Source organism: Hippocampus guttulatus, chromosome 2 (genome assembly GCF_054856545.1).
Source record: "Hippocampus guttulatus isolate MCC_2025c chromosome 2, RoL_Hgut_1.0, whole genome shotgun sequence".
In the NCBI taxonomy this organism is placed as follows: domain Eukaryota; kingdom Metazoa; phylum Chordata; class Actinopteri; order Syngnathiformes; family Syngnathidae; genus Hippocampus; species Hippocampus guttulatus.
Genome location: NC_141262.1, coordinates 18,587,115 through 18,614,428, shown reverse-complemented (window position 1 = coordinate 18,614,428; position 27,314 = coordinate 18,587,115). Strand labels below are relative to the sequence as shown.

The 27,314-nt window shown below is 43.9% G+C and overlaps 21 non-coding genes across 21 annotated transcripts; all 21 read right to left on the bottom strand.

Annotated features, from left to right (window-relative positions):
• Positions 1 to 565: 565 nt before the first annotated feature.
• On the bottom strand, positions 566 to 678 carry LOC147208772 (U5 spliceosomal RNA). Its single transcript, XR_015100354.1, has one exon. It is a non-coding gene; the product is annotated as a U5 spliceosomal RNA (small nuclear RNA).
• Positions 679 to 1,270: 592 nt separating this feature from the next.
• LOC147208771 (U5 spliceosomal RNA) lies at positions 1,271 to 1,384 on the bottom strand. The gene has a single exon (XR_015100352.1). It is a non-coding gene; the product is annotated as a U5 spliceosomal RNA (small nuclear RNA).
• A 654-nt stretch (positions 1,385 to 2,038) lies between these two features.
• LOC147208770 (U5 spliceosomal RNA) lies at positions 2,039 to 2,151 on the bottom strand. Its single transcript, XR_015100340.1, has one exon. It is a non-coding gene; the product is annotated as a U5 spliceosomal RNA (small nuclear RNA).
• Positions 2,152 to 2,750: 599 nt separating this feature from the next.
• On the bottom strand, positions 2,751 to 2,864 carry LOC147208769 (U5 spliceosomal RNA). The gene has a single exon (XR_015100351.1). It is a non-coding gene; the product is annotated as a U5 spliceosomal RNA (small nuclear RNA).
• A 654-nt stretch (positions 2,865 to 3,518) lies between these two features.
• On the bottom strand, positions 3,519 to 3,631 carry LOC147208768 (U5 spliceosomal RNA). Its single transcript, XR_015100358.1, has one exon. It is a non-coding gene; the product is annotated as a U5 spliceosomal RNA (small nuclear RNA).
• Positions 3,632 to 4,223: 592 nt separating this feature from the next.
• LOC147208767 (U5 spliceosomal RNA) lies at positions 4,224 to 4,337 on the bottom strand. Its single transcript, XR_015100350.1, has one exon. It is a non-coding gene; the product is annotated as a U5 spliceosomal RNA (small nuclear RNA).
• Positions 4,338 to 4,991: 654 nt separating this feature from the next.
• Positions 4,992 to 5,104, bottom strand: LOC147208766 (U5 spliceosomal RNA). The gene has a single exon (XR_015100339.1). It is a non-coding gene; the product is annotated as a U5 spliceosomal RNA (small nuclear RNA).
• A 599-nt stretch (positions 5,105 to 5,703) lies between these two features.
• On the bottom strand, positions 5,704 to 5,817 carry LOC147208765 (U5 spliceosomal RNA). Its single transcript, XR_015100349.1, has one exon. It is a non-coding gene; the product is annotated as a U5 spliceosomal RNA (small nuclear RNA).
• Positions 5,818 to 6,471: 654 nt separating this feature from the next.
• On the bottom strand, positions 6,472 to 6,584 carry LOC147208764 (U5 spliceosomal RNA). Its single transcript, XR_015100357.1, has one exon. It is a non-coding gene; the product is annotated as a U5 spliceosomal RNA (small nuclear RNA).
• Positions 6,585 to 7,176: 592 nt separating this feature from the next.
• On the bottom strand, positions 7,177 to 7,290 carry LOC147208763 (U5 spliceosomal RNA). The gene has a single exon (XR_015100348.1). It is a non-coding gene; the product is annotated as a U5 spliceosomal RNA (small nuclear RNA).
• Positions 7,291 to 7,944: 654 nt separating this feature from the next.
• Positions 7,945 to 8,057, bottom strand: LOC147208762 (U5 spliceosomal RNA). The gene has a single exon (XR_015100338.1). It is a non-coding gene; the product is annotated as a U5 spliceosomal RNA (small nuclear RNA).
• A 599-nt stretch (positions 8,058 to 8,656) lies between these two features.
• Positions 8,657 to 8,770, bottom strand: LOC147208761 (U5 spliceosomal RNA). The gene has a single exon (XR_015100347.1). It is a non-coding gene; the product is annotated as a U5 spliceosomal RNA (small nuclear RNA).
• Positions 8,771 to 9,424: 654 nt separating this feature from the next.
• Positions 9,425 to 9,537, bottom strand: LOC147208760 (U5 spliceosomal RNA). The gene has a single exon (XR_015100337.1). It is a non-coding gene; the product is annotated as a U5 spliceosomal RNA (small nuclear RNA).
• A 599-nt stretch (positions 9,538 to 10,136) lies between these two features.
• Positions 10,137 to 10,250, bottom strand: LOC147208759 (U5 spliceosomal RNA). The gene has a single exon (XR_015100346.1). It is a non-coding gene; the product is annotated as a U5 spliceosomal RNA (small nuclear RNA).
• Positions 10,251 to 10,904: 654 nt separating this feature from the next.
• LOC147208758 (U5 spliceosomal RNA) lies at positions 10,905 to 11,017 on the bottom strand. The gene has a single exon (XR_015100361.1). It is a non-coding gene; the product is annotated as a U5 spliceosomal RNA (small nuclear RNA).
• A 592-nt stretch (positions 11,018 to 11,609) lies between these two features.
• LOC147208757 (U5 spliceosomal RNA) lies at positions 11,610 to 11,723 on the bottom strand. The gene has a single exon (XR_015100345.1). It is a non-coding gene; the product is annotated as a U5 spliceosomal RNA (small nuclear RNA).
• Positions 11,724 to 12,377: 654 nt separating this feature from the next.
• LOC147208756 (U5 spliceosomal RNA) lies at positions 12,378 to 12,490 on the bottom strand. The gene has a single exon (XR_015100363.1). It is a non-coding gene; the product is annotated as a U5 spliceosomal RNA (small nuclear RNA).
• A 592-nt stretch (positions 12,491 to 13,082) lies between these two features.
• On the bottom strand, positions 13,083 to 13,196 carry LOC147208755 (U5 spliceosomal RNA). Its single transcript, XR_015100343.1, has one exon. It is a non-coding gene; the product is annotated as a U5 spliceosomal RNA (small nuclear RNA).
• Positions 13,197 to 13,850: 654 nt separating this feature from the next.
• LOC147208754 (U5 spliceosomal RNA) lies at positions 13,851 to 13,963 on the bottom strand. Its single transcript, XR_015100356.1, has one exon. It is a non-coding gene; the product is annotated as a U5 spliceosomal RNA (small nuclear RNA).
• A 6,989-nt stretch (positions 13,964 to 20,952) lies between these two features.
• On the bottom strand, positions 20,953 to 21,064 carry LOC147208753 (U5 spliceosomal RNA). The gene has a single exon (XR_015100336.1). It is a non-coding gene; the product is annotated as a U5 spliceosomal RNA (small nuclear RNA).
• Positions 21,065 to 21,655: 591 nt separating this feature from the next.
• Positions 21,656 to 21,769, bottom strand: LOC147208752 (U5 spliceosomal RNA). Its single transcript, XR_015100362.1, has one exon. It is a non-coding gene; the product is annotated as a U5 spliceosomal RNA (small nuclear RNA).
• Between the last annotated feature and the right edge of the window lie 5,545 nt (positions 21,770 to 27,314).

Genomic DNA, 27,314 nt, shown 5'->3' with positions numbered 1-27,314 from the left:
ATTAGCCTTTCGCTGATACACCTGACGGTCAAGGTGTCACTATGAGTCTGACGCACGATGGACGGCACCAACGGTATTCGAGATCAGCGCTCCATTGCAGAGTTGGCAATAGCTCTCTCTACATAGTCCACCAGGACAAACAGGTCTGCTATCAGCAGAATACTGTACTGAAGTGAGATTGATATGGTGGCGTTGTAATTCCCACCCTCGGTTCACACAAGACTGTAGCCGAAATCCAGCAACTTCTCGTCTTCAATTTCTCCCTCCCGGGTATGCTCCTGTTCTCTGATCGTATCAACGGACATTGTTACTCTTCACTGAAATCTGTTTTTAAACACAAACTGTCTATGATCAAGGGGTAAAGGTGTAAAGTCGACTTCCCGGCCCAGAATTGTGCTTGGTTTTTTGACAGACACAAAAAAGCCTGGAAATAAAATCAAAAAGGGGTTTCTGCTTCAAAATCTAACGACCATGGAGGTACCATCAAGTTTCATTCCAGAGATACTTGCACACTTTTGAAACCGTAAATTGGAATAAGGGCAAATTTATCTTGAACACTGAAAGATGCTCTGACAAAACAGAGCACAGCAAAAATTGGTCTTTTCTCATTCTGTCTCTCTCCACGGAAATCTTTAGTAAAAGGCGAAAGATTTGTACGATTTGAAGAGAAACATGATCTATGATAGATGTCAGCTGTGGGGAATATTAGCCTTTCGCTGATACACCTGACGGTCAAGGTGTCACTATGAGTCTGACGCACGATGGACGGCACCAACGGTATTCGAGATCAGCGCTCCATTGCAGAGTTGGCAATAGCTCTCTCTACATAGTCCACCAGGACAAACAGGTCTGCTATCAGCAGAATACTGTACTGAAGTGAGATTGATATGGTGGCGTTGTAATTCCCACCCTCGGTTCACACAAGACTGTAGCCAAAATCCAGCAACTTCTCGTCTTCAATTTCTCCCTCCCGGGTACGCTCCTGTTCTCTGATCGTATCAACGAACATTGTTACTCTTCACTGAAATCTGTGCTTAAACACAAACTGTCTATGATCAAGGGGTAAAGGTGTAAAGTCGACTTCCCGGCCCAGAATGGTGCTTGGTTTTTTGACAGACACAAAAAGAGCCTAGAAATAAAATCTAAAAGGGGTTTCTGCTTCAAAATCTAACGACCATGGAGGTACCATCAAGTTTCATTCCAGAGATACTTGCACACTTTTGAAACCGTAAATTGGAATAAGGGCAAATTTATCTTGAACACTGAAAGATGCTCTGACAAAACAGAGCACAGCAAAAATTGGTCTTTTCTCATTCTGTCTCTCTCCACGGAAATCTTTAGTAAAAGGCGAAAGATTTGTACGATTTGAAGAGAAATATGAGCTATGATAGCTGTCAGCTGTGAGAAAGAATAGCCTTTCGGCGATACACCTAACGGTCAAGGTGTCACTATGGTTCTGACGCGTGACGGACGGCACCGACGGTATTCGAGATCAGCGCTACATGCAATTGGCAATTGCTCTCTCTGCACAGTCCACCAGGAGAAAGGGGTCTGCTGTCTGAGTCTCCTCACCACAATCCTGAGGTGAAATTGTACTGCTGTTCTCTGATCAAATCAACGAACGTTGTTACTCGTCACTGAAATCTGTGCTGAAACACAAACTGTCAATGATCAAAGGGGTAAATTTGTACAATAGACTTCCCGGTCCAGAATCTTGTTTGGCTTTTTTAACGCACACAAAAAGCCTGGAAATGAAATCAAAATGGGGTCTCCACTTCAAAATCTAATGACCACACAGGTACGTACCATCAAGCTTCATTAGAGAAAAGTTTGCACAGTGTAAAGTCGACTTCCCGGCCCCGAATTGTGCTTGGTTTTTTGACAGACAAAAAAGAGCCTGGAAATAAAACCTAAATGGAGTTTCTGCTTCAAAAGATAAGGACCATGGTGGTAGCAACAAGTTTCATTCCATAGAAACTTGCACACTTTTGAAAGCGTAAATTGGAATAATGGCAAATTTATCTTGAACACTGAAAGGTGCTCTGACAAAACAGAGCACAGCAAAAATTGTTTTTTTCTCATTCTGTCTCTCTCCACGGAAATCTTTAGTAAAAGGCGAAAGATTTGTACGATTTGAAGAGAAACATGATCTATGATAGATGTCAGCTGTGGGGAATATTAGCCTTTCGCTGATACACCTGACGGTCAAGGTGTCACTATGAGTCTGACGCACGATGGAGGGCACCAACGGTATTCGAGATCAGCGCTCCATTGCAGAGTTGGCAATAGCTCTCTCTACATAGTCCACCAGGACAAACAGGTCTGCTATCAGCAGAATACTGTACTGAAGTGAGATTGATATGGTGGCGTTGTAATTCCCACCCTCGGTTCACACAAGACTGTAGCCGAAATCCAGCAACGTCTCGTCTTCAATTTCTCCCTCCCGGGTACGCTCCTGTTCTCTGATCGTATCAACGAACATTGTTACTCTTCACTGAAATCTGTGCTTAAACACAAACTGTCTATGATCAAGGGTTAAAGGTGTAAAGTCGACTTCCCGGGCCAGAATGGTGCTTGGTTTTTTGACAGACACAAAAAGAGCCTGGAAATAAAATCTAAAAGGGGTTTCTGCTTCAAAATCTAACGGCCATGGAGGTACGAGGTACCATCAAGTTTCATTCCAGAGATACTTGCACACCTTTGAAACCGTAAATTGGAATAATGGCAAATTTATCTTGAACACTGAAAGATGCTCTGACAAAACAGAGCACAGCAAAAATTGGTCTTTTCTCATTCTGTCTCTCTCCACGGAAATCTTTAGTAAAAGGCGAAAGATTTGTACGATTTGAAGAGAAATATGAGCTATGATAGCTGTCAGCTGTGAGAAAGAATAGCCTTTCGGCGATACACCTAACGGTCAAGGTGTCACTATGGTTCTGACGCGTGACGGACGGCACCGACGGTATTCGAGATCAGCGCTACATGCAATTGGCAATTGCTCTCTCTGCACAGTCCACCAGGAGAAAGGGGTCTGCTGTCCGAGTCTCCTCACCACAATCCTGAGGTGAAATTGTACTGCTGTTCTCTGATCAAATCAACGAACGTTGTTACTCTTCACTGAAATCTGTGCTGAAACACAAACTGTCAATGATCAAAGGGGTAAATTTGTACAATTGACTTCCCGGTCCAGAATCTTGTTTGGCTTTTTTAACGCACACAAAAAGCCTGGAAATGAAATCAAAATGGGGTCTCCACTTCAAAATCTAATGACCACACAGGTACGTACCATCAAGCTTCATTAGAGAAAAGTTTGCACAGTGTAAAGTCGACTTCCCGGCCCCGAATTGTGCTTGTTTTTTTGACAGACAAAAAAGAGCCTGGAAATAAAACCTAAATGGAGTTTCTACTTCAAAATATAAGGACCATGGTGGTGGCAACAAGTTTCATTCCATAGAAACTTGCACACTTTTGAAACCGTAAATTGGAATAATGGCAAATTTATCTTGAACACTGAAAGGTGCTCTGACAAAACAGAGCACAGCAAAAATTGTTTTTTTGTCATTCTGTAACTCTCCACGGAAATCTTTAGTAAAAGGCGAAAGATTTGTACGATTTGAAGAGAAACATGATCTATGATAGATGTCAGCTGTGGGGAATATTAGCCTTTCGCTGATACACCTGACGGTCAAGGTGTCACTATGAGTCTGACGCACGATGGACGGCACCAACGGTATTCGAGATCAGCGCTCCATTGCAGAGTTGGCAATAGCTCTCTCTACATAGTCCACCAGGACAAACAGGTCTGCTATCAGCAGAATACTGTACTGAAGTGAGATTGATATGGTGGCGTTGTAATTCCCACCCTCGGTTCACACAAGACTGTAGCCAAAATCCAGCAACTTCTCGTCTTCAATTTCTCCCTCCCGGGTACGCTCCTGTTCTCTGATCGTATCAACGAACATTGTTACTCTTCACTGAAATCTGTGCTTAAACACAAACTGTCTATGATCAAGGGGTAAAGGTGTAAAGTCGACTTCCCGGCCCAGAATGGTGCTTGGTTTTTTGACAGACACAAAAAGAGCCTAGAAATAAAATCCAAAAGGGGTTTCTGCTTCAAAATCTAACGACCATGGAGGTACCATCAAGTTTCATTCCAGAGATACTTGCACACTTTTGAAACCGTAAATTGGAATAAGGGCAAATTTATCTTGAACACTGAAAGATGCTCTGACAAAACAGAGCACAGCAAAAATTGGTCTTTTCTCATTCTGTCTCTCTCCACGGAAATCTTTAGTAAAAGGCGAAAGATTTGTACGATTTGAAGAGAAATATGAGCTATGATAGCTGTCAGCTGTGAGAAAGAATAGCCTTTCGGCGATACACCTAACGGTCAAGGTGTCACTATGGTTCTGACGCGTGACGGACGGCACCGACGGTATTCGAGATCAGCGCTACATGCAATTGGCAATTGCTCTCTCTGCACAGTCCACCAGGAGAAAGGGGTCTGCTGTCTGAGTCTCCTCACCACAATCCTGAGGTGAAATTGTACTGCTGTTCTCTGATCAAATCAACGAACGTTGTTACTCGTCACTGAAATCTGTGCTGAAACACAAACTGTCAATGATCAAAGGGGTAAATTTGTACAATAGACTTCCCGGTCCAGAATCTTGTTTGGCTTTTTTAACGCACACAAAAAGCCTGGAAATGAAATCAAAATGGGGTCTCCACTTCAAAATCTAATGACCACACAGGTACGTACCATCAAGCTTCATTAGAGAAAAGTTTGCACAGTGTAAAGTCGACTTCCCGGCCCCGAATTGTGCTTGGTTTTTTGACAGACAAAAAAGAGCCTGGAAATAAAACCTAAATGGAGTTTCTGCTTCAAAAGATAAGGACCATGGTGGTAGCAACAAGTTTCATTCCATAGAAACTTGCACACTTTTGAAAGCGTAAATTGGAATAATGGCAAATTTATCTTGAACACTGAAAGGTGCTCTGACAAAACAGAGCACAGCAAAAATTGTTTTTTTCTCATTCTGTCTCTCTCCACGGAAATCTTTAGTAAAAGGCGAAAGATTTGTACGATTTGAAGAGAAACATGATCTATGATAGATGTCAGCTGTGGGGAATATTAGCCTTTCGCTGATACACCTGACGGTCAAGGTGTCACTATGAGTCTGACGCACGATGGAGGGCACCAACGGTATTCGAGATCAGCGCTCCATTGCAGAGTTGGCAATAGCTCTCTCTACATAGTCCACCAGGACAAACAGGTCTGCTATCAGCAGAATACTGTACTGAAGTGAGATTGATATGGTGGCGTTGTAATTCCCACCCTCGGTTCACACAAGACTGTAGCCGAAATCCAGCAACGTCTCGTCTTCAATTTCTCCCTCCCGGGTACGCTCCTGTTCTCTGATCGTATCAACGAACATTGTTACTCTTCACTGAAATCTGTGCTTAAACACAAACTGTCTATGATCAAGGGTTAAAGGTGTAAAGTCGACTTCCCGGGCCAGAATGGTGCTTGGTTTTTTGACAGACACAAAAAGAGCCTGGAAATAAAATCTAAAAGGGGTTTCTGCTTCAAAATCTAACGGCCATGGAGGTACGAGGTACCATCAAGTTTCATTCCAGAGATACTTGCACACCTTTGAAACCGTAAATTGGAATAATGGCAAATTTATCTTGAACACTGAAAGATGCTCTGACAAAACAGAGCACAGCAAAAATTGGTCTTTTCTCATTCTGTCTCTCTCCACGGAAATCTTTAGTAAAAGGCGAAAGATTTGTACGATTTGAAGAGAAATATGAGCTATGATAGCTGTCAGCTGTGAGAAAGAATAGCCTTTCGGCGATACACCTAACGGTCAAGGTGTCACTATGGTTCTGACGCGTGACGGACGGCACCGACGGTATTCGAGATCAGCGCTACATGCAATTGGCAATTGCTCTCTCTGCACAGTCCACCAGGAGAAAGGGGTCTGCTGTCCGAGTCTCCTCACCACAATCCTGAGGTGAAATTGTACTGCTGTTCTCTGATCAAATCAACGAACGTTGTTACTCTTCACTGAAATCTGTGCTGAAACACAAACTGTCAATGATCAAAGGGGTAAATTTGTACAATTGACTTCCCGGTCCAGAATCTTGTTTGGCTTTTTTAACGCACACAAAAAGCCTGGAAATGAAATCAAAATGGGGTCTCCACTTCAAAATCTAATGACCACACAGGTACGTACCATCAAGCTTCATTAGAGAAAAGTTTGCACAGTGTAAAGTCGACTTCCCGGCCCCGAATTGTGCTTGTTTTTTTGACAGACAAAAAAGAGCCTGGAAATAAAACCTAAATGGAGTTTCTACTTCAAAATATAAGGACCATGGTGGTGGCAACAAGTTTCATTCCATAGAAACTTGCACACTTTTGAAACCGTAAATTGGAATAATGGCAAATTTATCTTGAACACTGAAAGGTGCTCTGACAAAACAGAGCACAGCAAAAATTGTTTTTTTGTCATTCTGTAACTCTCCACGGAAATCTTTAGTAAAAGGCGAAAGATTTGTACGATTTGAAGAGAAACATGATCTATGATAGATGTCAGCTGTGGGGAATATTAGCCTTTCGCTGATACACCTGACGGTCAAGGTGTCACTATGAGTCTGACGCACGATGGACGGCACCAACGGTATTCGAGATCAGCGCTCCATTGCAGAGTTGGCAATAGCTCTCTCTACATAGTCCACCAGGACAAACAGGTCTGCTATCAGCAGAATACTGTACTGAAGTGAGATTGATATGGTGGCGTTGTAATTCCCACCCTCGGTTCACACAAGACTGTAGCCAAAATCCAGCAACTTCTCGTCTTCAATTTCTCCCTCCCGGGTACGCTCCTGTTCTCTGATCGTATCAACGAACATTGTTACTCTTCACTGAAATCTGTGCTTAAACACAAACTGTCTATGATCAAGGGGTAAAGGTGTAAAGTCGACTTCCCGGCCCAGAATGGTGCTTGGTTTTTTGACAGACACAAAAAGAGCCTAGAAATAAAATCCAAAAGGGGTTTCTGCTTCAAAATCTAACGACCATGGAGGTACCATCAAGTTTCATTCCAGAGATACTTGCACACTTTTGAAACCGTAAATTGGAATAAGGGCAAATTTATCTTGAACACTGAAAGATGCTCTGACAAAACAGAGCACAGCAAAAATTGGTCTTTTCTCATTCTGTCTCTCTCCACGGAAATCTTTAGTAAAAGGCGAAAGATTTGTACGATTTGAAGAGAAATATGAGCTATGATAGCTGTCAGCTGTGAGAAAGAATAGCCTTTCGGCGATACACCTAACGGTCAAGGTGTCACTATGGTTCTGACGCGTGACGGACGGCACCGACGGTATTCGAGATCAGCGCTACATGCAATTGGCAATTGCTCTCTCTGCACAGTCCACCAGGAGAAAGGGGTCTGCTGTCTGAGTCTCCTCACCACAATCCTGAGGTGAAATTGTACTGCTGTTCTCTGATCAAATCAACGAACGTTGTTACTCGTCACTGAAATCTGTGCTGAAACACAAACTGTCAATGATCAAAGGGGTAAATTTGTACAATAGACTTCCCGGTCCAGAATCTTGTTTGGCTTTTTTAACGCACACAAAAAGCCTGGAAATGAAATCAAAATGGGGTCTCCACTTCAAAATCTAATGACCACACAGGTACGTACCATCAAGCTTCATTAGAGAAAAGTTTGCACAGTGTAAAGTCGACTTCCCGGCCCCGAATTGTGCTTGGTTTTTTGACAGACAAAAAAGAGCCTGGAAATAAAACCTAAATGGAGTTTCTGCTTCAAAAGATAAGGACCATGGTGGTAGCAACAAGTTTCATTCCATAGAAACTTGCACACTTTTGAAAGCGTAAATTGGAATAATGGCAAATTTATCTTGAACACTGAAAGGTGCTCTGACAAAACAGAGCACAGCAAAAATTGTTTTTTTCTCATTCTGTCTCTCTCCACGGAAATCTTTAGTAAAAGGCGAAAGATTTGTACGATTTGAAGAGAAACATGATCTATGATAGATGTCAGCTGTGGGGAATATTAGCCTTTCGCTGATACACCTGACGGTCAAGGTGTCACTATGAGTCTGACGCACGATGGAGGGCACCAACGGTATTCGAGATCAGCGCTCCATTGCAGAGTTGGCAATAGCTCTCTCTACATAGTCCACCAGGACAAACAGGTCTGCTATCAGCAGAATACTGTACTGAAGTGAGATTGATATGGTGGCGTTGTAATTCCCACCCTCGGTTCACACAAGACTGTAGCCGAAATCCAGCAACGTCTCGTCTTCAATTTCTCCCTCCCGGGTACGCTCCTGTTCTCTGATCGTATCAACGAACATTGTTACTCTTCACTGAAATCTGTGCTTAAACACAAACTGTCTATGATCAAGGGTTAAAGGTGTAAAGTCGACTTCCCGGGCCAGAATGGTGCTTGGTTTTTTGACAGACACAAAAAGAGCCTGGAAATAAAATCTAAAAGGGGTTTCTGCTTCAAAATCTAACGGCCATGGAGGTACGAGGTACCATCAAGTTTCATTCCAGAGATACTTGCACACCTTTGAAACCGTAAATTGGAATAATGGCAAATTTATCTTGAACACTGAAAGATGCTCTGACAAAACAGAGCACAGCAAAAATTGGTCTTTTCTCATTCTGTCTCTCTCCACGGAAATCTTTAGTAAAAGGCGAAAGATTTGTACGATTTGAAGAGAAATATGAGCTATGATAGCTGTCAGCTGTGAGAAAGAATAGCCTTTCGGCGATACACCTAACGGTCAAGGTGTCACTATGGTTCTGACGCGTGACGGACGGCACCGACGGTATTCGAGATCAGCGCTACATGCAATTGGCAATTGCTCTCTCTGCACAGTCCACCAGGAGAAAGGGGTCTGCTGTCTGAGTCTCCTCACCACAATCCTGAGGTGAAATTGTACTGCTGTTCTCTGATCAAATCAACGAACGTTGTTACTCTTCACTGAAATCTGTGCTGAAACACAAACTGTCAATGATCAAAGGGGTAAATTTGTACAATTGACTTCCCGGTCCAGAATCTTGTTTGGCTTTTTTAACGCACACAAAAAGCCTGGAAATGAAATCAAAATGGGGTCTCCACTTCAAAATCTAATGACCACACAGGTACGTACCATCAAGCTTCATTAGAGAAAAGTTTGCACAGTGTAAAGTCGACTTCCCGGCCCCGAATTGTGCTTGGTTTTTTGACAGACAAAAAAGAGCCTGGAAATAAAACCTAAATGGAGTTTCTGCTTCAAAAGATAAGGACCATGGTGGTAGCAACAAGTTTCATTCCATAGAAACTTGCACACTTTTGAAAGCGTAAATTGGAATAATGGCAAATTTATCTTGAACACTGAAAGGTGCTCTGACAAAACAGAGCACAGCAAAAATTGTTTTTTTCTCATTCTGTCTCTCTCCACGGAAATCTTTAGTAAAAGGCGAAAGATTTATACGATTTGAAGAGAAACATGATCTATGATAGATGTCAGCTGTGGGGAATATTAGCCTTTCGCTGATACACCTGACGGTCAAGGTGTCACTATGAGTCTGACGCACGATGGAGGGCACCAACGGTATTCGAGATCAGCGCTCCATTGCAGAGTTGGCAATAGCTCTCTCTACATAGTCCACCAGGACAAACAGGTCTGCTATCAGCAGAATACTGTACTGAAGTGAGATTGATATGGTGGCGTTGTAATTCCCACCCTCGGTTCACACAAGACTGTAGCCGAAATCCAGCAACGTCTCGTCTTCAATTTCTCCCTCCCGGGTACGCTCCTGTTCTCTGATCGTATCAACGAACATTGTTACTCTTCACTGAAATCTGTGCTTAAACACAAACTGTCTATGATCAAGGGTTAAAGGTGTAAAGTCGACTTCCCGGGCCAGAATGGTGCTTGGTTTTTTGACAGACACAAAAAGAGCCTGGAAATAAAATCTAAAAGGGGTTTCTGCTTCAAAATCTAACGGCCATGGAGGTACGAGGTACCATCAAGTTTCATTCCAGAGATACTTGCACACCTTTGAAACCGTAAATTGGAATAATGGCAAATTTATCTTGAACACTGAAAGATGCTCTGACAAAACAGAGCACAGCAAAAATTGGTCTTTTCTCATTCTGTCTCTCTCCACGGAAATCTTTAGTAAAAGGCGAAAGATTTGTACGATTTGAAGAGAAATATGAGCTATGATAGCTGTCAGCTGTGAGAAAGAATAGCCTTTCGGCGATACACCTAACGGTCAAGGTGTCACTATGGTTCTGACGCGTGACGGACGGCACCGACGGTATTCGAGATCAGCGCTACATGCAATTGGCAATTGCTCTCTCTGCACAGTCCACCAGGAGAAAGGGGTCTGCTGTCTGAGTCTCCTCACCACAATCCTGAGGTGAAATTGTACTGCTGTTCTCTGATCAAATCAACGAACGTTGTTACTCTTCACTGAAATCTGTGCTGAAACACAAACTGTCAATGATCAAAGGGGTAAATTTGTACAATTGACTTCCCGGTCCAGAATCTTGTTTGGCTTTTTTAACGCACACAAAAAGCCTGGAAATGAAATCAAAATGGGGTCTCCACTTCAAAATCTAATGACCACACAGGTACGTACCATCAAGCTTCATTAGAGAAAAGTTTGCACAGTGTAAAGTCGACTTCCCGGCCCCGAATTGTGCTTGTTTTTTTGACAGACAAAAAAGAGCCTGGAAATAAAACCTAAATGGAGTTTCTACTTCAAAATATAAGGACCATGGTGGTGGCAACAAGTTTCATTCCATAGAAACTTGCACACTTTTGAAACCGTAAATTGGAATAATGGCAAATTTATCTTGAACACTGAAAGGTGCTCTGACAAAACAGAGCACAGCAAAAATTGTTTTTTTGTCATTCTGTAACTCTCCACGGAAATCTTTAGTAAAAGGCGAAAGATTTGTACAATTTGAAGAGAAACATGATCTATGATAGATGTCAGCTGTGGGGAATATTAGCCTTTCGCTGATACACCTGACGGTCAAGGTGTCACTATGAGTCTGACGCACGATGGACGGCACCAACGGTATTCGAGATCAGCGCTCCATTGCAGAGTTGGCAATAGCTCTCTCTACATAGTCCACCAGGACAAACAGGTCTGCTATCAGCAGAATACTGTACTGAAGTGAGATTGATATGGTGGCGTTGTAATTCCCACCCTCGGTTCACACAAGACTGTAGCCAAAATCCAGCAACTTCTCGTCTTCAATTTCTCCCTCCCGGGTACGCTCCTGTTCTCTGATCGTATCAACGAACATTGTTACTCTTCACTGAAATCTGTGCTTAAACACAAACTGTCTATGATCAAGGGGTAAAGGTGTAAAGTCGACTTCCCGGCCCAGAATGGTGCTTGGTTTTTTGACAGACACAAAAAGAGCCTAGAAATAAAATCTAAAAGGGGTTTCTGCTTCAAAATCTAACGACCATGGAGGTACCATCAAGTTTCATTCCAGAGATACTTGCACACTTTTGAAACCGTAAATTGGAATAAGGGCAAATTTATCTTGAACACTGAAAGATGCTCTGACAAAACAGAGCACAGCAAAAATTGGTCTTTTCTCATTCTGTCTCTCTCCACGGAAATCTTTAGTAAAAGGCGAAAGATTTGTACGATTTGAAGAGAAATATGAGCTATGATAGCTGTCAGCTGTGAGAAAGAATAGCCTTTCGGCGATACACCTAACGGTCAAGGTGTCACTATGGTTCTGACGCGTGACGGACGGCACCGACGGTATTCGAGATCAGCGCTACATGCAATTGGCAATTGCTCTCTCTGCACAGTCCACCAGGAGAAAGGGGTCTGCTGTCTGAGTCTCCTCACCACAATCCTGAGGTGAAATTGTACTGCTGTTCTCTGATCAAATCAACGAACGTTGTTACTCGTCACTGAAATCTGTGCTGAAACACAAACTGTCAATGATCAAAGGGGTAAATTTGTACAATAGACTTCCCGGTCCAGAATCTTGTTTGGCTTTTTTAACGCACACAAAAAGCCTGGAAATGAAATCAAAATGGGGTCTCCACTTCAAAATCTAATGACCACACAGGTACGTACCATCAAGCTTCATTAGAGAAAAGTTTGCACAGTGTAAAGTCGACTTCCCGGCCCCGAATCGTGCTTGGTTTTTTGACAGACAAAAAAGAGCCTGGAAATAAAACCTAAATGGAGTTTCTGCTTCAAAAGATAAGGACCATGGTGGTAGCAACAAGTTTCATTCCATAGAAACTTGCACACTTTTGAAAGCGTAAATTGGAATAATGGCAAATTTATCTTGAACACTGAAAGGTGCTCTGACAAAACAGAGCACAGCAAAAATTGGTCTTTTCTCATTCTGTATCTCTCCACGGAAATCTTTAGGAAAAGGCGAAAGATTTGTACGATTTGAAGAGAAACATGATCTATGATAGATGTCAGCTGTGGGGAATATTAGCCTTTCGCTGATACACCTGACGGTCAAGGTGTCACTATGAGTCTGACGCACGATGGACGGCACCAACGGTATTCGAGATCAGCGCTCCATTGCAGAGTTGGCAATAGCTCTCTCTACATAGTCCACCAGGACAAACAGGTCTGCTATCAGCAGAATACTGTACTGAAGTGAGATTGATATGGTGGCGTTGTAATTCCCGCCCTCGGTTCACACAAGACTGTAGCCAAAATCCAGCAACTTCTCGTCTTCAATTTCTCCCTCCCGGGTACGCTCCTGTTCTCTGATCGTATCAACGAACATTGTTACTCTTCACTGAAATCTGTGCTTAAACACAAACTGTCTATGATCAAGGGGTAAAGGTGTAAAGTTGACTTCCTGGCCCAGAATGGTGCTTGGTTTTTTGACAGACACGAAAAGAGCCTGGAAATAAAATCTAAAAGGGGTTTCTGCTTCAAAATCTAACGACCATGGAGGTACCATCAAGTTTCATTCCAGAGATACTTGCACACTTTTGAAACCGTAAATTGGAATAATGGCAAATTTATCTTGAACACTGAAAGATGCTCTGACAAAACAGAGCACAGCAAAAATTGGTCTTTTCTCATTCTGTCTCTCTCCACGGAAATCTTTAGTAAAAGGCGAAAGATTTGTACGATTTGAAGAGAAATATGAGCTATGATAGATGTCAGCTGTGAGAAAGAATAGTCTTTCGGCGATACACCTAACGGTCAAGGTGTCACTATGGTTCTGACGCGTGACGGACGGCACCGACGGTATTCGAGATCAGCGCTACATGCAATTGGCAATTGCTCTCTCTGCACAGTCCACCAGGAGAAAGGGGTCTGCTGTCTGAGTCTCCTCACCACAATCCTGAGGTGAAATTGTACTGCTGTTCTCTGATCAAATCAACGAACGTTGTTACTCGTCACTGAAATCTGTGCTGAAACACAAACTGTCAATGATCAAAGGGGTAAATTTGTACAATAGACTTCCCGGTCCAGAATATTGTTTGGCTTTTTTAACGCACACAAAAAGCCTGGAAATGAAATCAAAATGGGGTCTCCACTTCAAAATCTAATGACCACACAGGTACGTACCATCAAGCTTCATTAGAGAAAAGTTTGCACAGTGTAAAGTCGACTTCCCGGCCCCGAATTGTGCTTGGTTTTTTGACAGACAAAAAAGAGCCTGGAAATAAAACCTAAATGGAGTTTCTGCTTCAAAATATAAGGACCATGGTGGTAGCAACAAGTTTCATTCCATAGAAACTTGCACACTTTTGAAAGCGTAAATTGGAATAATGGCAAATTTATCTTGAACACTGAAAGGTGCTCTGACAAAACAGAGCACAGCAAAAATTGTTTTTTTCTCATTCTGTATCTCTCCACGGAAATCTTTAGTAAAAGGCGAAAGATTTGTACGATTTGAAGAGAAACATGATCTATGATAGATGTCAGCTGTGGGGAATATTAGCCTTTCGCTGATACACCTGACGGTCAAGGTGTCACTATGAGTCTGACGCACGATGGACGGCACCAACGGTATTCGAGATCAGCGCTCCATTGCAGAGTTGGCAATAGCTCTCTCTACATAGTCCACCAGGACAAACAGGTCTGCTATCAGCAGAATACTGTACTGAAGTGAGATTGATATGGTGGCGTTGTAATTCCCGCCCTCGGTTCACACAAGACTGTAGCCAAAATCCAGCAACTTCTCGTCTTCAATTTCTCCCTCCCGGGTACGCTCCTGTTCTCTGATCGTATCAACGAACATTGTTACTCTTCACTGAAATCTGTGCTTAAACACAAACTGTCTATGATCAAGGGGTAAAGGTGTAAAGTCGACTTCCCGGCCCAGAATGGTGCTTGGTTTTTTGACAGACACAAAAAGAGCCTGGAAATAAAATCTAAAAGGGGTTTCTGCTTCAAAATCTAACGACCATGGAGGTACGAGGTACCATCAAGTTTCATTCCAGAGATACTTGTGTAAGTTGAGGGGTTCGTAGGTTTTAGATGGATTGCTCTACGTTTAGAATGGGCAAAAAGGAGAGGACGACTTCGTTTGAACACAGCTCTTTCTTTTTTATTTTTTATTTTTTTTAACGGCTGCCTCCTCACTCCCCAACGAACACTCCCCCTTCCGGTAACGACCCACCTTCCTGCTTTTCTTCCCCAATCACATGTAAGCAACATAAGAATATTTCAGGACGTATTAAACAGAGTATAATTAAGGTAACTAACATAAAAGAATATAATGCTTAAATATAAAATGATAATAATTAACAATTTAACAAAAGCTTACATTCTTCCCCCTCTCACCAGAGAAATGCCCTCATTTCTACTTTGATCACTTAATGTAGAATTCAGGTTACAACAAACTAACATTGCACAGGGGGGGGGGGGGGGGTAAAACAAAAAGGCATCAGAAACATACAATCACATCAGAACAAAGTCTTTGAAACGCGAAGGAAGTTTAACTTGGCGGTGGCCTGGCCGTGAAGAGGAACCGGTGTTTGAACCCAGTGCTGCAGGCAGAACGGTAGGCCTCTGGTCCACAGATGAGGGAACAGGCAAGTCTGTATCAGTCGGCTGAGGCCTTTCCAATGGGGCCAGACAAGGTGATAAAGGGCCAGGCAGGCATCTCCTCAGGGTCACTGAAGATCTGGAGGGCTGGAAAGGTAGAGCACCTGATAACGCTGATAGGGCCAGGGGTGGATGAGGTGTGTGACCCACAGGTGCTGATGAAGCATCCAAAGGCACGGTCTTTACATCAGGGTAATAAGGACGCAATCGGTTGTAGTGGACTGTTTGGACTTTATCAGGTGGATCCAACAGATACTTGATCTTGTAGGTCACGCCAGATTCCTCTTCAGTCGATCCAAGACACTTCAGAACCACAAAAGGTCCCTTCCAGTGTGGAGACAGCTTTTGATGTGAAGCTGTAGGGTCACTCAACCACACATAATCCCCTGGGGTGTAAGGAGTGTGATGGACAAGTTGGTCATAGTGATGTTTCTGTCGCACGTGAGCTTGATCCCTGTTCACAGTAGCAGACCTGAAGGCAGATTGCAGCTTTCGGGTCAGTTGTACTGCATAGTCAGCTGAAGTGCCGGGGGTGGAGTTTGGAAACGGCACATCAGCGGGGAACAGGGCATTAACAGGCATCCGCGCCTCTCGACCATGGGTCAGGAAAAAGGGGGTGTATCCCGTAGAGGAGTGAGGGCTGGTGTTATAGGCCAAGGCCACCTGATTGAGGCAGTCGTCCCACTCTCCAGACTGCTGGTGAAGAGTCTTAGCTAATTGGTCGATGAGTGTCCGGTTAAATCGTTCCACCATACCGTCACATTGTGGATGATATGGGCTGGTCCTTGTCTTCTTCACTCCTAGTAGACCACAAAGATGTTTGACTAGGTCCGACTCGAACTGCCGTCCTTGGTCCGTGTGAAGACTCTCCGGGATTCCATGCTCTCTGATGAAGTTCTCAAAAATGCATTTGGCCACAGTTGTTGACCTTTGATCTGGAATGGCGTAGAGGTTGACATATTTAGAAAAGTAATCTTGAACCACCAGCACATACCGGTTGCCACGGCTGGTGACTGGCAATTAATTCCAAGATGTCAGCTGCCACTTTCTGGAATGGTGAGGTTGCAGTCACTGTCTTCATGGGTGCTCTCTGATGTGGGACAGGATTGCGTCGAGCATCACACGGCACACACTTCTTGCACAACTGACAAATATCCCGGGACATGAATGGCCAGTAACACAATACCTGAGCACGTTGCAGAACCTTCTCCGCTGACAAATGGCCTGCCACCTGATTACCATGGAGCAGCTTGAAGACGTCTTCCTGCAACTCTTGAGGTATGATAACCTGATAGACTGCTGACTTGGATGTTCGGTTATGAACTTTCCTACAGAGCAGCTTATTGTGAAAGGTGAGCCTTCTGTATTCACGCCAGAGTGACTTCTCTGCAGCGGGTCTGTTTTTCATCCTCCAGAGTGGGGGTTTGTAGCCTTTGGTCTTCCATCTGATGACCTCCGCCAGGATCGGGTCCTGCTGTTGCTTCTCCTGCAGCTCCAATCCACTGGTGGAAAGCTGGAAAGTCGATGAGGGGCATCCTTCGGACTGGTTTGGAACCGGCTGATGGGGTATTGGTTCTGGTTCCAGTTGAAGATCGGCGGTGCACACATAGCTGGGTTTTGTGACGACATGAAAAGGCAGCGGGACGACAGAAGGGTTTTCAGTGGTGGCAGGTGGACTTGTTACCTCTGGGCGCCTCGACAATGAGTCTGCATTCTGATGCCGATATCCTTCTCTGTGGATCACAGTCCACTCAAATGGATCTAATTCCAGGGCCCAACGTGCACGCCGACCAGTCCTGTCGCTGTCGATGGGGATTCTTCTCAGGCCCAAGAGGGGTTTGTGATCTGTAATGATGACAAAAGGTTGCTTGTAGAGATAATGCCGAAAATGTCTGACAGACCAGACGATCGCCCACAGCTCTCTGTCATATGTCGACCATTTCCTCTCTGCTTTGGTGAGGACATGGCTGGCATAGGCAACGACCACTTCCCTCTCATCACGCTTCTGAGCTAACACTGCCCCAATGGCAGAGCAGGAGGCATCTGTGTATAGTTGAAACGGCTGGGCGAAGTTTGGCAAGGCCATTACAGGAGGACGTGATAGAGCTTGTTTCAAATAAGCGAATGCTTCTTCACAAGCTGGTGTCCACCGGAATGGTGTATTCTTCTCTGTCAGTCCATGCAAGGGTACTGCATGATGTGCAAAATTCTTAATGAACTTTCTGTAATAGGAACAAAGTCCGAGAAAGGCTCTCACTTCAGTTGGAGTGTGAGGAGTGGGCCAATCTTTCACACTTTGTACGTTCTTGGGGTCCGGCTTTACACCGTCCTTTGAGACGATGTGCCCAAGAAAGAGTACATTGTCCTTGGCAAGGTAGCATTTGGCAGGGTTTAACTTCAAGCCGCTACACTGGAATCTGCAGAAGACCTCTTCCAAGTGCTGGAGATGTTCTTCAAAGGATTGGCTAAAGATCAAGACATCATCCAAATAGACGAGGCATGTCTGCCATGGGAGGCCACGGAGAACCATCTCCATCAGCCTTTGAAACGTCGCTGGGGCGTTGGTCAATCCCATTGGCATCACTTTAAAGTGATAGAGTCCACTCCCTGTCGTGAAAGCGGTCTTCTCGCGATCCTCCTCTTTCATTTCCACCTGCCAGTATCCGTGCTGGAGGTCCATGGTGGAAAACCAAGCGGAACCTGACAGCGCATCCAAGGCATCGTCCACTCTTGGCAGAGGATGTGAATCTTTGATGGTTACAGCGTTAAGTTTTCTATAATCTAAACAGAAACGCCAAGATCCATTCTTCTTGCGGACCAGAACGACAGGCGCGGCCCAAGGACTGTAGCTCTCTTCGATGACGTCTGCTTTCAGAAGCTTGTCGACTTGGCGCTGGATTTCCTGTCGCTGGTCTGGTGTCACCCGGTACGCTCTCTGCTTGATTGGTGATGCATCACCTGTGCGAATGCGATGCTTGATGATACCTGTTCTACCTTGGTCGTCTTGGTGTTTGCTGAACACGACGGAGTACTTAGACAGTAAGGCTTTCAGTGACTGAGCTTGGGTTGGGGTCAGACAGGTTTCATCTATCTCAACAGGAGGAGCAGTCTTATCAGAAACATGCGAAGCAGCACCGCGTGACTCTTCTACAGCTACAGTGTCAATAGATGAGATGGAATGAAACTCACCAAGGTGTTGACCGACATGCAGCTCGATGTGTTCTTCGGTCGTGTTTAGAACACGAACAACAGTCATTCCATTCTGTACTTCGCTGAGAGTATGGGCCACGACAACTTCAGATGAAGGGTTGGGCATTAGGACTCCAACATAGTCGGTTGGTACTGGAGATGCGGCCGTCGCACCCGCGACACATGCGGTGATGATGGTTTCACTCCGGGCAGGAATGCAGGCAGGTGACATCACGGAGACGTTGCAGCAGGCAGCTACTTCGTGGTTCTTAGGGAGTAGAGGGAGATTCATGTCCCAGAGTATCAGCTGGCCTTTGCTGACATCTAGCAGGGCATGGTGCTGATTCAGGAAGTCCCATCCTAAGATCACGGAATGATGAGCTCCTCTGATGACCTGGAAGTCGTGCTGCAACAGTTCTCTTCCTAAGCGGATGCCTAATGATAAAATCCCCAGTGTGTCCAAGCATTGACCATTGACAGAGCGAGCCAAAGTGAAGGATGTCTTCATTGGGCGCTTCTTCAGTGCTGGATGTGATACTCTGAAATCCTCACTGATGATAGAAATGGTGGACCCAGTGTCGAGGAGAGCAGATACTTCAATGCCTTCCACAATGGAAAGGATGTTGGGGGACACAGTTTCCGAGTGAATATACTTGTTATTGTCTTGATTGTCAGGTTCCAGGTTGTCGGCAGGGGGCGCTATTTCACAAGCTGAGGTCTGCCCCTCAACATCAGCTAGTGGGCGTTTCCCTGTTGCGTCGATCGGGAAGTGCCGGATGGCACTCGCCTCTCAGGAGACTGGAAGTGAACACTGCGTCTGGCTGGTAGGTCCCCATCCCTCTCCCTCCGAGACGGCGAGCTGTAGTGTTTCCTGTATGGCCGATCGGACTTGGACTGGTAGTCACCGCAGTCACCTTGCGATGTACTATCTGCAGAACGATAGCGCTGGGCATCCCCCTGAGAGTCCCAGCTGCGTCTGCTTGGGGAATGCCGTCGCTGGCGTTCATGCACAGAGGAGTCCCAGTCAGGTCTGCGTGGAGAATGGCGGCGATGCTGGACATCATCAGGGATCCAGTCATGTCTGCTGCGCCGGAACTCAGGAGAGTCTGGACGGTGCCTGCGATAGAACTTTGGACTTCGACCGTAGCATCTGTCAGGTGAGTAGCAGTTTCTGGACTGGTGTGGACCACAATGGTCGGATGGAGAACGGCGGCGTGCACCACCGAGGGGATCACCAGATGCAGAAGATCGATTGGCCCAGTGGTCAAAGCGCTGGCTGCGGTAGGTGTCCTTCTCCTGTAGCTGGTGGACGTCACTCTGTAGGCCACTCACTTTAACTGTCAGTTGTTCCATTGCTTCTAGAAGCTCAACAGAAGCAGTATCAGAACATGTCACTGACACCTGGTCCATAGTCTGCATAGGTGGGTATGAAGCATGAAGGTTCAGTGCCGCACGTGCTCTTTCACAGCGCCCAGCAACAACGAGGGCCTCGTCAAGGTCACCTGCTCCCATCTCGTGGATCTTTGCTTGCAGGGCAGGATCCAAACCAGCCACGAAGCGGCGAAACTTCTCCCCTTCCTGTGCTACGCGGCCGTAGTCAGGGAAGGCTTCCATAACGAGGCGGGTGACGTCAGCACTGTACACTTCTAAGCTCTCACCAGGCTTGCGGGGGCGGGCATTTATATGGGTTTGGAAAAATGGCAGGGACAGGTTAGGACCAAAAACATCCTGGAGCCTCTTCTTGACAGCCCCGTAGTCCTCCTTGACTGCGGGGGAAAGGCTATCCCAGTACAGAAATGCAGCCTCAGCTAATTTTGTCGGTAAAACTGAAGCCAGTACAGATGACATTTCAGTGGTTGGTCGGTCATACATGGCTTGCATCGACACCTCAAAACGCCGAGACCAGCTAGTAAAAGACACGGTCCCATCTCCCTTAAAAGCTGGTGGTAAATCAATGTTGAGGCGGCCTAGCTGAGTAATATTCGCAGCAGCCATAGAAGCAGCAGTGGAATGAGCCACTTCAGGGGGTTGACTAACGGAAGTCTCAGTATTGGACATAGCGAGCTCAAAAACTGTGGATAATGATGGAAACAATGGCCAAGAAGAAGGTAGGAAAAATTCAAACTGCAGGAAGCCTCAAAATCTCATCCAAATTAGCGATTAGCAGCAGCCATTCGGTAGAGCGCAAAATCCATGTGGCTAGCAATATGACAATTAGCACGAAAAAATCGTAGAAAAAGAGTCAAAAAGCCACACAAAACATACCAACACCGCTGCCACCAATGTAAGTTGAGGGGTTCGTAGGTTTTAGATGGATTGCTCTACGTTTAGAATGGGCAAAAAGGAGAGGACGACTTCGTTTGAACACAGCTTTCTTTTTTATTTTTTATTTTTTTTAACGGCTGCCTCCTCACTCCCCAACGAACACTCCCCCTTCCGGTAACGACCCACCTTCCTGCTTTTCTTCCCCAATCACATGTAAGCAACATAAGAATATTTCAGGACGTATTAAACAGAGTATAATTAAGGTAACTAACATAAAAGAATATAATGCTTAAATATAAAATGATAATAATTAACAATTTAACAAAAGCTTACACTTACATACTTTTGAAACCGTAAATTGGAATAATGGCAAATTTATCTTGAACACTGAAAGATGCTCTGACAAAGCAGAGCACAGCAAAAATTGTTTTTTCTCATTCTGTCTCTCTCCACGGAAATCTTTAGTAAAAGGCGAAAGATTTGTACGAGTTGAAGAGAAACATGATCTATGATAGATGTCAGCTGTGGGGAATATTAGCCTTTCGCTGATACACCTGACGGTCAAGGTGTCACTATGAGTCTGACGCACGATGGACGGCACCAACGGTATTCGAGATCAGCGCTCCATTGCAGAGTTGGCAATAGCTCTCTCTACATAGTCCACCAGGACAAACAGGTCTGCTATCAGCAGAATACTGTACTGAAGTGAGATTGATATGGTGGCGTTGTAATTCCCACCCTCGGTTCACACAAGACTGTAGCCGAAATCCAGCAACTTCTCGTCTTCAATTTCTCCCTCCCGGGTATGCTCCTGTTCTCTGATCGTATCAACGGACATTGTTACTCTTCACTGAAATCTGTTTTTAAACACAAACTGTCTATGATCAAGGGGTAAAGGTGTAAAGTCGACTTCCCGGCCCAGAATTGTGCTTGGTTTTTTGACAGACACAAAAAAGCCTGGAAATAAAATCAAAAAGGGGTTTCTGCTTCAAAATCTAACGACCATGGAGGTACCATCAAGTTTCATTCCAGAGAAACTTGCACACTTTTGAAACCGTAAATTGGAATAATGGCAAGTTTATCATGAACACTGAAAGATGCTCTGACAAAACAGAGCACAGCAAAAATGGATCTTTTCTCATTCTGTCTCTCTCCACGGAAATCTTTAGTAAAAGGCGAAAGATTTGTACGATTTGAAGAGAAATATGAGCTATGATAGCTGTCAGCTGTGAGAAAGAATAGCCTTTCGGCGATACACCTAACGGTCAAGGTGTCACTATGGTTCTGACGCGTGACGGACGGCACCGACGGTATTCGAGATCAGCGCTACATGCAATTGGCAATTGCTCTCTCTGCACAGTCCACCAGGAGAAAGGGGTCTGCTGTCTGAGTCTCCTCACCACAATCCTGAGGTGAAATTGTACTGCTGTTCTCTGATCAAATCAACGAACATTGTTACTCGTCACTGAAATCTGTGCTGAAACACAAACTGTCAATGATCAAAGGGGTAAATTTGTACAATAGACTTCCCGGTCCAGAATCTTGTTTGGCTTTTTTAACGCACACAAAAAGCCTGGAAATGAAATCAAAATGGGGTCTCCACTTCAAAATCTAATGACCACACAGGTACATACCATCAAGCTTCATTAGAGAAAAGTTTGCACAGTGTAAAGTCGACTTCCCGGCCCCGAATTGTGCTTGGTTTTTTGACAGACAAAAAAGAGCCTGGAAATAAAACCTAAATGGGGTTTCTGCTTCAAAATATAAGGACCATTGTGGTACCAACAAGTTTCATTCCAGAGAAACTTGTACATTTGTGTGGTCATTGCGCAACTTTACCACTCTGATACAGTATAACAATCCTTTTGCATTTGACTGAAGCGGTATAATTCCAGTGCTAGCTTTGGCAGCACATATGAAAACTGGTATAATTCCATCTCACGCTTCACACGAGACTGGAGCCAAAATCCAGCAACTTCAACTGCTCGGACACACTCCTCATCTTCTGTATCCCGGTTTAATGGATTTTTGCTCTCACACTAACGGGGAAATACGCCCAATTTGAGTTTGATGCCATATTTTGGACTGGGCATGGCACAGAATTGCAGAAAAAGTTGAAACCCTATGACAGATTGTCGTTTCCATTGCGTTGGTTTTATCTCCCAGGTATCAAAATTGGGTGCTCCGATTTAATCAATGCACATAGTTACTCTTAACTGAATATTTTAGTTAACGCGTGACCGTGGCTCTCAAATTATTCTCACTTTAGGCTCACATCATGCTCATTTATGTTTTCTTATGATTGGATTTACTTTTCTTTTTATGACAAGCGATTCATGTGATTTATTTCTCCTTGCCACCATTTGCAAGCACTTTTTGTTCATTTCGGTTTTTCCTGGCTCTGAGTAACAGCGACCAAATTTGTACATTGCCTGTCATGCACTTTTTGTAAATGAACCATTTTTTGTGAAAAGACCTTTAACTTAATTGTCTTTGTTCGTTACTTTATGTTTGTGTTATGTGTTGTGTTTATTATTTTACTTTATGTTAACTGTTTTCTTCAGCGTTTTGTTACAGCTGCCGCTGTTGTGAAAGCGCTATATAAATCAGCATGTATTGTATTGTATTGTATTTGTTTGTGGGATCCACTCCTATCCGAATGATTCCGGATCCTAACATCTACACCTACAGTATATTACCGGTATATATTTGTACATAGTGGACAAATATACAAATTTATTTTTATGATTGCATTTAGCTGTGACTTTTAATACGATGTTTTTTGCTCTTACCAACAATAAAACTAATTTTAAGTCATTAAAAAGCTGATAAGATCCATATCTTAAATGGTAATTCTTTTGTTGTAAATTGAAGGGATGCTTGTGGTTACTTTACGGGGTGGGGGTGGCAGGTGGGAGGTGGTGGTTTCACACTCCAGGATATAGGGTTTAGGACTTTTCCCCGAAAAATCCTGCGACATGCAAAGTCAGTTCGGCTAAAACAACTTATAATGTGTGAGAAACATGTCCTAACTTCCCCCTGTGACCTATTTTGGTCGCTGTCAAGCCCAGTTAAACCCACAGATCGTGTGTGTGTGTGTGTGTGTGTGTGTGTGTGTGTGTGTGTGCGTGCGTGTGTGTATGTGTGTGTGAGAGAAAGAGAGAGAGAGAGAGAGAGAGAAAGTATTTGTGTGTGTGTGTGTGTCCACCTTCACACAAAAATCCCGGTAACAAAATTCTCAGAACAAAATTCCGTACACACACACACACACACACACACAGCACTGTCTTTTCCAAACGAATTTCTCCACAGTGCACTTTTGTAACTCCCTCCTCTTTGTCCTGCTTACATCCTCTCCCTGTGCAGCCTGCTCGCAAACCTGCACAATAACAGGACAATGGAGGGTCAGACATACAAGAAACAGGAGACATGGATTGTCGCTTGGGAGTGCAAGATTTTGTAGAAAGGTAAAAAAAACAAGTGACAGGTGGTCACAATGGGTCAGAATCTCTCTCTGCATTGCAGCTGTACAACTGATTCGAATATGATTAAAATGTACAACCACGTTTATTTTGTCAGATGCTATCGAGAGTGAACATGGTGAACACTACACTCTGCACAATGCAGACCACAAAAATGAATTGGACTCGAAAGTTCAGCTTCTGGTTTGTCCAAGAGAGAACGCATACAACAACCATTCTAAAATAAAGGTAAAATAATAACTGAAATCTGAAACATCAGTCTAAATTTAAGTAGCAGAAAGCTTGTGTTTAATATTTCTCACTGAACTCAGCTTTATTTTTGAACACTTTAAAAACTACCATCACTGCATACAACATGCCATACACGGAGTAAAATCAGACATATAATAACAAAGACAGTTAAAACATCCATCCATCCATTTTCTGATCCACTTTATCCTGACAAGGGTCGCCGGGGCGTGCTGGAGCCTATCCCAGCTGTCTCTCAGGTATTAGGCGAAGTACACCCTGAACCGGTTGCCAGCCAATCGCAGGGCACACATGGACAAACAACCACCCGTGCTCACACTCACACCGAGGGACAATTTTGAGTGTTCAATCAGGGTACCATGCATGTTTTTGGAATGTGGGAGGAAACCGGAGTACCCAGAGAAAACCCACGTAGGCACATGGAGAACATGTAAACTCCACACGGGAAGGCCAGAGCAGGGAATCGTACCCTGCACCTCTGCACTGTGCGGCCACTGCACTAACCAGTCGCCCACTGGGCCGCTCCCACAGTGAAAACAACAATTTAAAAACATCAAAACAGTAAACGGCCAGTTAACAGTCGTTTTGGGAATACAGCGTGCCCCTCCACAAATTATACGGCACAGCAATATATTAAAATACTGAAACTTGTAAATGGAAAAAAACGGTTTCTACTTCTTCTACTCAAAAAGACACTTACCTCCTCATAGACATCAACAGAAAAAGGGGAGAGTCAAGATGTCAGGATCACAATTTAAAGAGGGAGCGCCACATTAACTTATTCACACCCAAAGATATATTTGTATATCTTTTCAGACTTCACACATTCAATCCCATGTACTTAGGTTTTCTTTTTTCCTAGCTTTTTTGCAAGACTGAAAGTCTTTTTAAAAAAAAAAGAGTTTTTCAACATGTCTGAAAATGGCTGGTACTGAATGAGTTAATTACTGACGGAGGGGAACACAGACAAATTTTTGTTCCACCTTTTGATAATGGAGGATAAAGGAAAAGAACAGAGTCTGAAATCTCCTTCAGCTTTGAATAAACTGGATGTACGTTTCAGTTTATAGCGAAAGGGGGCTCAATCAAGCAAAGTCCATTGGTCGCCCATCACAATGAGTTCATGACCTGACTACTTCGTTCATTGTTGACATTTTAAGCAGCAGCTCGAGACAACAAGATCCAAAACGCGGCTGTATCAGGACAGACACAGAAAGTAATTTTTTTTTTGGGAGAAATAAAGAGGACAGCGTAAACATGCAGCATGGAGTAAAACTGATCAATGCACTTTAAATTTTTGATACTGCTAGCAACATTTTTTTTTTTGCAATTTGATACTAATTCATTGGAGAAATGTCCTGTTCAATGGAGAAGCCAGTGTGTAGGTGATTTATATACAAATGCTGGGAATATAATTTCCCTCAAAAATAGTCCCGTCTTGCATAGTGCATGCATCATAATGCAGCTCATGCACAAATATCAAAACTCCACTTGGTATTCATGAGACTTGACTTAGACTTGAACTGCATTGCATGCCTTGGACAAATTTACATTTTAAAATCAGAATTTTCAACATCGTGTGCGAAGTGCACACGATGTTGTTTTTTGGAAGGCAAGTTTGTTTGTGTGTGTCTGCTGTGTAGTGCACTTTGAATTGATTGTACAAAATTAATGAATCTCACACACACACACACACACACACACACACACACACACACACACACACACATTTTACAGTGTATTATGTTGATGGCGACAACGATAGAGTAAGTTTATTGATCTGTACAAATGATCTAAAACAGTGACAAGGCGGAGCGACAGAAATATGAAACTGATTACCGTAAATTCCGGATTACAAGCCGCTACTTTTGTTCCACACTTTCAACACTGCGGCATGTAATATGAAACTTTTAAATATGAAAAAAAAAATTCCATCGCGGGAAAAACATGGACCAATAAAATGAATGATTCTTTCACTGAGGTCCAATGAGATTGTATGACTATCACAACTTCCGCTCTTTTTGCCGTAGCGGGGGAAAAACGTGTTACCCGGCAACAGTCGACCAATAAAATGAATGAGTAGTACATAGGGGTCCAATGAAATTGTATGATTACCGGTAATCACAACTACGTTATTTCAGTCTTTCTTCTAACACTGATCAACATGGAGAATACCAGACAAAAAGCATATGATGCAGCTTTTAAACTAAAAGCGATCACTCTGGCAGTTAAAGGAGGAAATCAAGCTGCTGCCCGTAATCTTGGTGAGTCGATGGTGCGAAGGTGGAGGCTCCGGCTCCTGAGCCAGTGTAAAAAGACAACCAAAGCTTTTAAAGGTGGGCCGTCATGGTGTTATAGATTCATGAAACGGAAAAGCCTGTCTACTAGGGCACGCACGACGTTATGTCAGCAGCTCCCTCCCAATTACGAGGACAAACTTGCTTCGTTCCGCACATTCACACAAACAAAGATAACGGAGAATTCCATCAGCCCAGATGAAATAATAAATATGGACGTAGACCCTCTGACATTTGATTTGCCTTTCACTCGGACTGTAATTAAAAAAGGTGACACCCCCCCCGTCCCCCGTCATACTGAAAACAAGCGGCCACGAGAGAACACATTTTACCTGTGTTTTGAGCCGCGCAGCATCGGGCCTAAAGCTGCCAACGATGACCATTTTTAAGCGGCTGACTATAGTAATAATTTCATATATCTTTTCCCATCTATATGATTTGCATTATTCTATTTAAAGCTTAGTGGGCTGCAGTATTTCTCCTCGTAATTACGCAAATGCACATCAAGATCTCTCTTTGTCTGGCCTCTTATTATGTGTTTCAGCGTATTTTCGTTGTGCAAATGCATTTATCATGCTCATAAAAATATGGGGATTATTTTAACCTTAAGAAATTTAGCATTTTTTTTCTCAGCGGGGGACCGCGTCAGCTGCCTCACCCAGAGGCGCTCCACGGCGGCAGGGACGCAGAAGCAAACCCCCGCCTACTCATTGGCCAGCGGTTTATAGT